Genomic DNA, 10,471 nt, shown 5'->3' on the forward strand with positions numbered 1-10,471 from the left:
TAAAACTAGTAAATTTAACCTGTTTAAGATCAGGGTTCATGCCTAATTCTCTCACTGCTCTTCAGTTATGGTCATCAGCAATAGGTCCAGGGTATCCAGCAGCAGCTGGGAGAAGTGAACAGGGCTGAGAAAAACACCTTCTGCTAGGGGATGACAGCCCTGTGTGCATGCGAGTCATGCTCTAGATAAGAGAGGACAGTACCAAGATCTTTAGCAAACAGTTCCAGCCAGAAGGGAGCTGGCCATCTACAAGGGATGCAGCAGCTATTCTTCCTGGTCACCTGTATCATATTTTACTTTGAGACTCAAAATCCTCCTTTTCTTGACTTAACTGTACTTGACCACCTGATTCTTTCTCAGAAGACTCTCTTGAGCTTCAACTTCTTTCCTGCTTCACCTGTAAAACCCACAGGGCTTCCCTGGTAGCTAAGCTAGTAAAGAATCGATGGCAATGCAGGAGACCCCAGTTCAATTCCTGGTTTGGGAAGATCCCCTGTAGAAGGGATAGGCTGCCCACTCCAGTATTCTTAGGCTTCCCTGGTGGCTCAGATGGTAAAGAATCCACCTACAGCACAGGTTGTGAAGATCCCCTGGAGGAGGGCATGGCAACCCACTCTAGTATTCTTGCCTGGAGAATCCCCACGGAAAGAGTCTATAGGGTCGCAGAGAGTCAGACACAGCTAAGCGACTAAGCACAACAGAGCATAAAACCCACTGATCTTTCTACCCAGTCTACGCCTCTTTGAACTTGATCTCTCACTGGCCGTCTGCAACATTGAATCTTCCAGATCCTTTCTGATCCTGATTTGTCCTGGTTGATCTCAAACTGCCTACATTCCACCACTCCCCCCACTCCCTGCCCTGCGCCTGATTATTTTAGGATATTAATTATGGTGGAAGTAATATAATAAGCTGGAAGAAGAAAACACAGACTACAGGAGGTCAGATGGGGAATCATTGTCACTATTCACATGGAAGGTAAGAGCCGCAGCTAGAATGAAGGCACGACCAACAGGAAGCAAAGACTTTTTAAAGGAACAACAGAGTCAGCTGGCTAATGGATAGTGAAAGTGAAAGTGAAGTCGCTCAGTCGTGTCCGACTCAGGCTCCTCCATCCGTCCATGGGATTTTCCTGGCAAGAGTACTGGAGTGGGTTGCCATTGGCTAATGGATAGAGGTGAGAAGAAATAGGAAGAATTCAGGGGTGAATTTGCAGTTTTGTGTCAAGGTAAGCTGAAGAATGGTACCACTGAAACAGTAGGTTGGAAGTTTGGGGATTCAACTGTAAACATCTGAGCTTTAATATGGTCATTGTTTAATTTGGCCAAAGTTTCACTGATCCATTGGGAATAGAGATCTTTGGCCCAGGAGAGAAATCAGAACTAGCTGTTGATTAGAAATTATTTACATAGTGAAGGTTAGAGAAGCAAGGAGAAAGAAAGAGCTCTTCAAGGGAAAAAAAATTATTCTACTTTGTAGATTCCCTTTGTGTGTCCAGTAGATAAAATGCCAGAACACAGTAGGCTTCATCCTTTTTCTCAACTGGCTTCTTTCACTTTTGAGGCTCAGATAAATGTATATGAAAATAAATTGTTGACAGGGGTAGTAAGTACAAGAAAAAGAATAATGCTTCCCCTTAAAAAGATTTTCTCTAAAACCCCTCAATTTTAGATCTTATTAAAGCACATTTCCACTTTCTGTTATAATGATAGCATGAGAAACCTCTCATTTTTAATCCTCTTATTTTTACAGTGAACTTGGTTATATATTACGGTAACAAAATGGAATGATCTGGTTATTCAACTATTCATTCTGGAATGATTACGTACTGCTACTGCTAAGTCACTTCAGTCATGTCCAACTCTGTGCAACCCCATGAACTGCAGCCTACCAGGCTCCTCCATCCATGGGATTTTCCAGGCAAGAGTACTGGAGTTGGGTGCCATTGCCTTCTCCATGATTATGTACTACATACATGGATTAATAATTTTTAAAGAACTATAAAATCTCAAACTCCTTACATCTGAGAAAGCATAAGGCATACCATTTAATTTTCCTTTGCTAATTCAAAAGACACATAGGGAATTTGAATTCATCAGGGTCATCACTGCAGCCATAAATTTTCATTGGTCTAGGAATGTGTCAAAGCGTAGGATTCATTGGATTTACTGGTATTAAAAATTCTAGGCCATCATTGATTCTCTACCTGATCAAAGGAGACAAATGAGTCTGGCCAGAAGCATTTCCTGAGTAGCACAACAATAAATCCTCTAGAAATGAAATGCATTTATAATGAAGTTAGCTTTTGCTATATCAAGGATCTCTTTACTATGATCATTAGAATTGCTATTACAACTTCATCTTCTGGTATCCCACTAAACACAAAAACCATTAGCAAAAGTCTATGGTTAATTTGATTGACTGATTGATTGTGTACTATCTTTTAATGCATCTTTTAAGTATGATTTTAAATTTTTTTTAATATTTAAAAAAATGTATTGGAGTATAGTTGCTTCACAATGTTGTGCTAGTTTCTACTGTACAGCAAAGTAAATCAGTTATATGTGTATATATACCCTTGTTTTTGGATTTCCTTTCCATTTAGGTCTGGAGAAGGCAATGGCACCCCACTTCAGTACTCCTGCCCAGAAAATCCCATGGATGGAGGAGCCTGGTAGGCTGCAGTCCATGGGGTCGCTACGAGTCGAATACGACTGAGCAACTTCACTTTCACTTTTCACTTTGCTGCATTGGAGAAGGAAATGGCAACCCACTCCAGTGTTCTTGCCTGGAGAATCCCTGGGACGGGGGAGCCTGGTGGGCTGCCGTCTATGGGGTCACACAGAGTCGGACACGACTGAAGTGACTTAGCAGTAGCAGTTCCATTTAGGTCACCCCAGAGCATTGAGTAGAGTTCCTTGTGCTATACAATAGGTTCTTGTTAGTTATCTATTTTATACATAATATCAATCGTATATACATGTCAATTCCAATCTGCCAATTCATCCCATACCCTCCCCTTCTCCCTTGGTATCCTTACTTTTATTCTCTACATCTGTGTCTCTATTTCTGCTTAATAAATAAGATTGTCCGTATGAATTTTTTCAGATTCCATATACATGTGTTAATACACAATATTTGTTTTTCCCTTTCGAACTTACTTCACTCTGTAGATAGTCTCTAGATCCATCCACATATCTACAAATGACCCAATTTCGTTCCTTTTTATGGCTGTGTGATGTTCCTTTGTATATATGTACCACATCTTCTTTATTCATTCCTTTGTTGATGGACATTTAGTTTGTTTCCATGTCCTGGCTACTGTAAATAGTGCTGCAGTGAACACTGGGGTGCATGAGTCTTTTGAATTATGGTTTTCTCGGGGTATATGCCATGTGGGATTGCTGAGTTATATTTTAGTTCTATATTTAGTTTTTTAAGGAACCTCCATACTGTTCTCCATCAAGGCTTTATTAATTACATCCCACCAACAAGAGGGCCCCCTTTCTCCACACCCTCTCTAGCATTTGTTTTTTGTAGATTTTGTGATGACAGCCATTGTAACCAATATGAGGCAATATCTCATTGTAATTTTGATGTGTATTTCTCTAATATTTCATGATGTTGAGCATCTTTTCATGTGTTTGTTCACCACCTGTATACCATCTTTGGAGAAATGTCTATTTAGGAGCAGGCATTGTATGTTAGAGAAATCGAAGCAGAACAGAGAAGGAGCAGATCTGCCACACATTTTTTTTTAATTTTTTATTTCTTTTAATATTGAGCTACTTGAGCTGTTTGTATATTTTTGAAATTAATTCTTTGTCAGTTGCTTCATTTTCAAATATTTTCTTCCATTCTGAGGGTTGTCTTTTCATCTTATTTATGATTTCCTTTGCTGTGAAAAGTTTAATTAGGTCCCATTTGCTTATTTCTGTTTTTACTCTCAGTACGTCAAGGCTATATATTGTCACCCTGCTTATTTAACTTATATGCAGAGTACATCATGCGAAATGCTGGCTCGATGAAGCACAAGCTGGAATCAAGATTGCCAGGAGAAGTATCAATAACCTCAGACATGCAGATGACACCACAATTATGGCAGAAAATGAAGAGGAACTAAAGAGCCTCTTGATGAAAGTGAAAGAGGAGAGTAAAAAAGTTGGCTTAAAGCTCAACATTCAGAAAACTAAGATCATGGCATCTGGTCCCATCACTTCATGGGAAATAGATGGGGAAACAGTGGCTGACTTTATTTTGGGGGGCTCCAAAATCACTGCAGATGGTGACTGCAGCCATGAAATTAAAAGACACTTACTCCTTGGAAGGAAAGTTATGACCAATCTAGACAGCATATTGAAAAGCAGAGACATTACTTTGCCAACAAAGGTCTATCTAGTCAAGGCTATGGTTTTTCCAGTAGTCATGTATGGATGTGAGAGTTGGACTGTGAAGAAAGCTGAGCACTGAAGAATTGATGCTTTTGAACTGTGGTGTTGGAGAAGTGTTGGGGGCCAGCGTGAGGCACTCCGCCCATGGCAAAGGTCATGAGGAAGGAGGCTCGACATACGCAAAGGCGGGATCGAGCCTCAGGAGTCCCCCTGGAAATCCTCGAGCATCTACCCCCATAACCAGAGCCTGCCTACTTTACTACTTTGTGCTCTCACCTACACCTCTGACTTTACGGGGGGCTGTCCCCCACCACCTCTTTCGGAGAAGGAGTTAACTTAGAGCTCTAGTTAATAATAATTCCTGGGTGTGACAAGAGTGTTTTAACCTACAAACTCCTCTGAAGGTTCTCTAGCCTGCCTGACAGGCTTGTCCGGCCACATGTGATTGCTCACAGCCTCCCAACCGTGAGAGGCACGAGATGCTTTAAACCTTCTAAAAACAGGTTCCTTAGAAAAGTTAGAAAACCATTAGTATAAGTATAGTGGGCTGATTAGAGATTGTATTGGTGAAGGGTTTTTCATTTGTTGAGCCAATGTTTGTTGCTAAGTCTCTACATCCCCTGCCCTTATACACATTAATGAATATATAGAAGAAATAAGTATTAACCTTTGATATTAATCACGTTGGACCTTAGGCTAAGTAAATTATTTCCTTAACTAAAACCCACTACACCCTCACCCTATAGGAATGTAACTTTATCTGGGTGGTGTCTGTTTTAAGAATAATCACCCCTGGAGAAATAAGTGTCCTGGTTGACTGACCGCTATCACAAGGAGAGGGTCATAAATTGTCAGCAGGCCCCCTGGCCAGAAGATGATGTAACACCCCTAAGACCTCTGTATATATTTGTATGAAGCACCTGACTTTAATAAAAGTCAGGACTGCTGACCCCACGTGACTTTTGCATAACATCTCAGTGTATAAAAGTAGACCATGGAAAATAAAGAATTGGGATCAGTTTCTCGAAATACTGGTCTCCCCATGTTGCTCTCTCTCTCAAACTCTGGCTGAGTCTCCATCTGGATCGCGGAATCCACCAAGCTTACTAATTTTGCCTGGGCTTCTAAGATCCGACCAGGGAGGCCTCAGGGTCTCCTCTCCTTTGGGAGAACGGAAGGACGCCTGCAGCCTTCTTGTCTTGAAGTTTTATTGGTCTCCCACGTAAACCAAGCTACTCAGCCTTTTTTCTCCACTGAATTTTCCTACTGAGCTATCCTCATTCTATTACTCTTTATATCTCTAATTAATATTTAAATAAGTCGCCGACGCCGTCCCTGCTTCGAATACCCTGGATCAGCCGGGGCTGGACCCCGGCAGAGAAGACTCCTGAGAGTCCCTTGGACTGCAAGGAGATCCAACCAGTCCATCCTAAAGGAAATCAGTACTGAATATTCACTGAAAGGACTGACACAGAAGCTGAAGCTCCAGTACTTTGGCCACCTGATTCGAAGAACTGAGTAATTGGAAAAGACCCTGATGCTTGGAAAGATTGAAGGTGGGAGGAGAAGGGGACAACAGAGGATGAGATGGCATCACCGACTTGATGGACATGAGTTTGAGTAAGCTCTGGGAGTTGGTGATGGACAGGGAAGCTTGGTGTGCTGCAATCCATGGGGTCGCAAAGAGTCATACATGACTGAGCGACTGAATTGAACTGAACTCTAGAAGGTGGGTCAAAGAGATCTTACTGCAATTCATGTCAAAGCATGTTCTGCTTATGTCTTAAGTACGATTGCTTGCAACCTATGACATTAAAAAATTATCTCAGACATAAAATTAGATATTTTTAAAGTTAGTTCAACCATCTTGTTTCCTTTGATAAGAAGAAATGATAAAATAGGCAAGCCTATGAAAGCCCACATGAGACTTCAAACTTCTAGTTGGGTAACTTCTGCCACCTTTATTCTAGGAGGAAAAATGGCATTTCTTTGAAACTTTGAGAATTTCACTGTTTTTCTTCTAAAATGGAATCCTTTTTCTAACACTTCACCAAAAGAACAACACACTACTAAATCAATATATGGGAATGAGGAATTTTAAATCTGTGTACAGAAATCCTAGATTATAAATAGTAAATATACAACTCAGTAAACAAAATTATTGTCTCCACACAGTTACTACTTAGGGACTAGAAGAAGGTTGATCTTTGCTTAAGAAATTAAAACCTTAAGAGTACTACAGGCAGTCCTAGCTCTGTTACCAAAAGATGTACAAAGCCAGCATGAAGTTCTCATACTTACAAGTTTGATTTAACACAACAGTTCAGTTCAGTGTCTCGGTTGTGTCTGACTCCTTGCAACCCCATGAACCACAGCACACCAGACCTCCCTGTCCATCACCAACTCCCGGAGTTCACCTAAACACATATCCATTGAGTCGGTGATGCCATCCAACCATCTCATCCTCTGTCGTTCCCTTATCCTCCTCCCCTCAATCTTTCCCAGAATCAGGGTCTTTTCAAATGAGTCAGCTCTTCTCATCAGGTGGCCAACATATTGGAGCTTCAGTGTCAGTCCTTCCAATGAATATTCAGGACTGATTTCCTTTAGGATGGACTGGTTGGATCTCCTTGCAGTCCAAGGGACTCTCAAAAGTCTTCTCCAACACCACAGTTCAAAAGCATCAATTCTTCAGCTCTCAGCTTTCTTCACAGTCCAACTCTCACATCCATACACGACCACTGGAAAAACCATAGCCTTGACTAGATGGACTTTTGTTGGCAAAGTAATTTTTCTGCTTTTCAATATGCTGTCTAGGTTGGTCATAACTTTCCTTCCAAGGAGTGAGCATCTTTTAATTTCATGGCTGTAATCACCATCTTTAGTGATTTTGGAGCCCCCAAAAATAAAGTCTGACACTGTTTCCACTGTTTCCCCATCTATTTCCCATGAAGTGATGGGACCGGATGCCATGATCTTCGTTTTCTGAATGTTGAGCTTTAAGCCAACTTTTTCACTCTCCTCTTTCACCTTCATCAAGAGGCTGTTTAGTTCTTATTTGCATTCTGCCATAAGGGTGGTTTCATCTGCATATCTGAGGTTATTGATATTTCTCCTGGCAATCTTGATTCCAGCCTGTGCTTCCTCCAGTCCAGCGTTTCTCACGATGTACTCTGCATATAAGTTAAATAAGCAGGGTGACAATATACAGCCTTGATGTACTCCTTTTCCTATTTGGAACCAGTCTATTGTTCCATGTCCAGTTCTAACTGTTGCTTTCTGACCTGCATACAAATTTCTCAAGAGGCAGGTCAGGTGGTCTGGTATTCCCATCTCTTTCAGAATTTTCCACAGTTTATTGTGATCCACACAGTCAAAGGCTTTGGCATAGTCAATAAAGCAGAAATAGATGTTTTTCTGGAACTCTCTTGCTTTTCGATGATGCATTGGATGTTGGCAATTTGATCTCTGGTTCCTCTGCCTTTTCTAAAACCAGCTTGAACGTCTGGAAGTTTACAGTTCATGTATTGCTGAAGCCTGACTTGGAGAATTTTGAGCATTACTTTACTAGTGTGTGAGATGAATGCAATTGTGCAGCAGTTTTAGCACTCTTTGGCATTGCCTTTCTTTGGGATTGGAATGAAAACTGACCTTTTCCAGTCCTGTGGCCACTGCTGAGTTTTCCAAATTTGCTGGCATATTGAGTGCAACACTTTCACAGCATCATCTTTCAGGATTTGAAATAGCTCAACTGGAATTCCATCACCTCCACTAGCTTTGTTCATAGTGATGCTTTCTAAAGCCCACTTGACTTCACATTCCAGGATGTCTGGCTCTAGGTGAGTGATCACACCATTGTGATTATCTGGGTCATGAAGATCTTTTTTTGTACAGTTCTTCTGTGTATTCTTGAAACCACAATATAACAGTGCTGTGAAAATTAAGAACTCCTGGTATTTCAAGGATATTCTGGGATTCAAGCTAAGGGCTAGAGAAGGCTGACTTGGTCTACATAACTAAATTGGATGGATTTATTTCTGTCTTATTTCTTTCTCATTTGCTCCTGAGACACAGGGGAAGAAGAGAAGAGAGAGAAACAATTCAATATCAAAAGGCCAGGATGTCCCACAGAATACCAGGGCCTTTACATTTTTCTCAGGGAAAAGACTTTGGGAAACAAAATATTAGATAGATAAATTTTAGTTGTGGTCTCGACTTGCATTGTCCAATATGGCAGCCATTAAGTGCTTGAAATGTAAGTTTCCTGAGAAACTGCAGAAATATACAGGGAGTGGTGAAACTTTCCATGTGTCCTTAAGTGGGCATTTGATCTAATCTTTCTAAACCTTTAAGGAAAGGACAGCATTCTCTGAGACATAAATGACATGAGTTAGATTTGCTATAGGCCTTTGATGACTCAACTAGCTTAAACACAAATGTATTCATATGTACTTTCTGTTTTACTTCATTCCATTCAGAAAGCCCCACCTTTGGGGTCCCTCTTGGTGTAATCATAGTTTATAATTGGTTCTCTCTACTTTTAAGCCCAAATTGAGTTCTTTCTCCACTAGCTAGATATTTCAAGAAGGAGGGGTCTCCCATTTCTAAGCCCCAGATCTGCTACTTTAATTTAGATACACTTTTCCCTCATAGTCAAATGACCCACTACTTAACCTTGTGTCTCCTAGGCTCCAACTCCTGAAATTCCCTAAATAGCCTTTCTTTACATCTACATTCACTACTCCTCCTGTGTTCTGCTTCAATTTTTCTGACATATAGTGCCTGCTTCTAAACCCATGGATCTTTGAAAAGCTTCTCATTTGTTAGAATACTGCTTCACAACATCACTGTCATGGTGTGTACCTTTCATTGCCAAAGAACATAAGTATCCTCCTGGTGGAGGCAGGACACCAGAAGACTATGTCTGTAGGAAATAGGGGCAGGAAAGAATCAGTTCAGTTCAGTTGCTCAGTCAAAAGGATCATTGCTGACCAAATCTATGAAATACTGAAGCCTAGAGAGGTTTCAGATATGCCCAGAATTCACATTAACAAGGCACAACAAGGAGTTCATGGTGAAAGGAGAAAAGGTCCAGATATTATAAAATAAAATCTGTTATAATAGGCCCTTGTCATTAAAAATCTAAAAGAGACTTCTTGGGTGGAACTGACTAGGTAGATTTGGGCTGCCTCCTGATGCATAAGCTTATTTTTGTGAATGGTGTAACTAACTTTCTTAGAGTTACTTACAGAACTCTACATACTAAAATGGACAAATATTCCCCTTTGTGTTCCAACCCCTTGTATGTCCCCTTATGGCCCTGTAACATCCTATAATCATAGCAAAGTGTGCGAAAGTCACAGTCACCTAGTCATGTCCAACTCTTTGCCACGCCATGGACTATACAGTCATGGAATTCTCCAGGCCAGAATACTGGAGTGGGTAGCCTTTCCCTTCTCCAGGGGATCTTCCCAACCCAGGGATAGAACCCAGATCTCCCACATTGCAGGCAGATTTTTTACCGGGTGAGCCACCAGGGAAGCCCAAGGATACTGGAGTGGGTAGCCTATCCCTTCTCCAGTGGGTCTTCCTGACCCAGGAATTGAACCGGTGTCTCCTGCATTGCAGGCAGATTCCCAAGGTAAATCTTGATCAGCCCACAAAATTCACTTCTCCCTAAATCTTCCCCCATTTAACTGAATAATACCACTTTTCACTATTACTGAGGTTAAAACCTAGGAATCAGCCTTGAATGTATCAGCGAGACATGTCAGTTCTCCCTTCAAATATTCCCTAAATCTGACCATTTCTCACTATTTCCATTGCTCCTCTACTCAGTACAAGCCACCAGCCTATCTAACTTGGGGTATTTCTATAACCTCCTTATTTATCACCTTGTTTCCTCTCTTGCCTCTCCAGTCCCATAAACGGCCAAACTGATCTTAAGATGGAAGTCAGATCGCATCATTCTCCTGTTTAAATTCCTTCAATATGTTTCCATTACACCCATAATAAAGTCTAGATCCTTCACATGGCACATCAAAGCTCTCCATGCCCTGTCCCACATGTAGCTGTCTGAC

This window comes from Bubalus bubalis, chromosome 15 (genome assembly GCF_019923935.1).
Source record: "Bubalus bubalis isolate 160015118507 breed Murrah chromosome 15, NDDB_SH_1, whole genome shotgun sequence".
In the NCBI taxonomy this organism is placed as follows: Eukaryota; Metazoa; Chordata; class Mammalia; order Artiodactyla; family Bovidae; genus Bubalus; species Bubalus bubalis.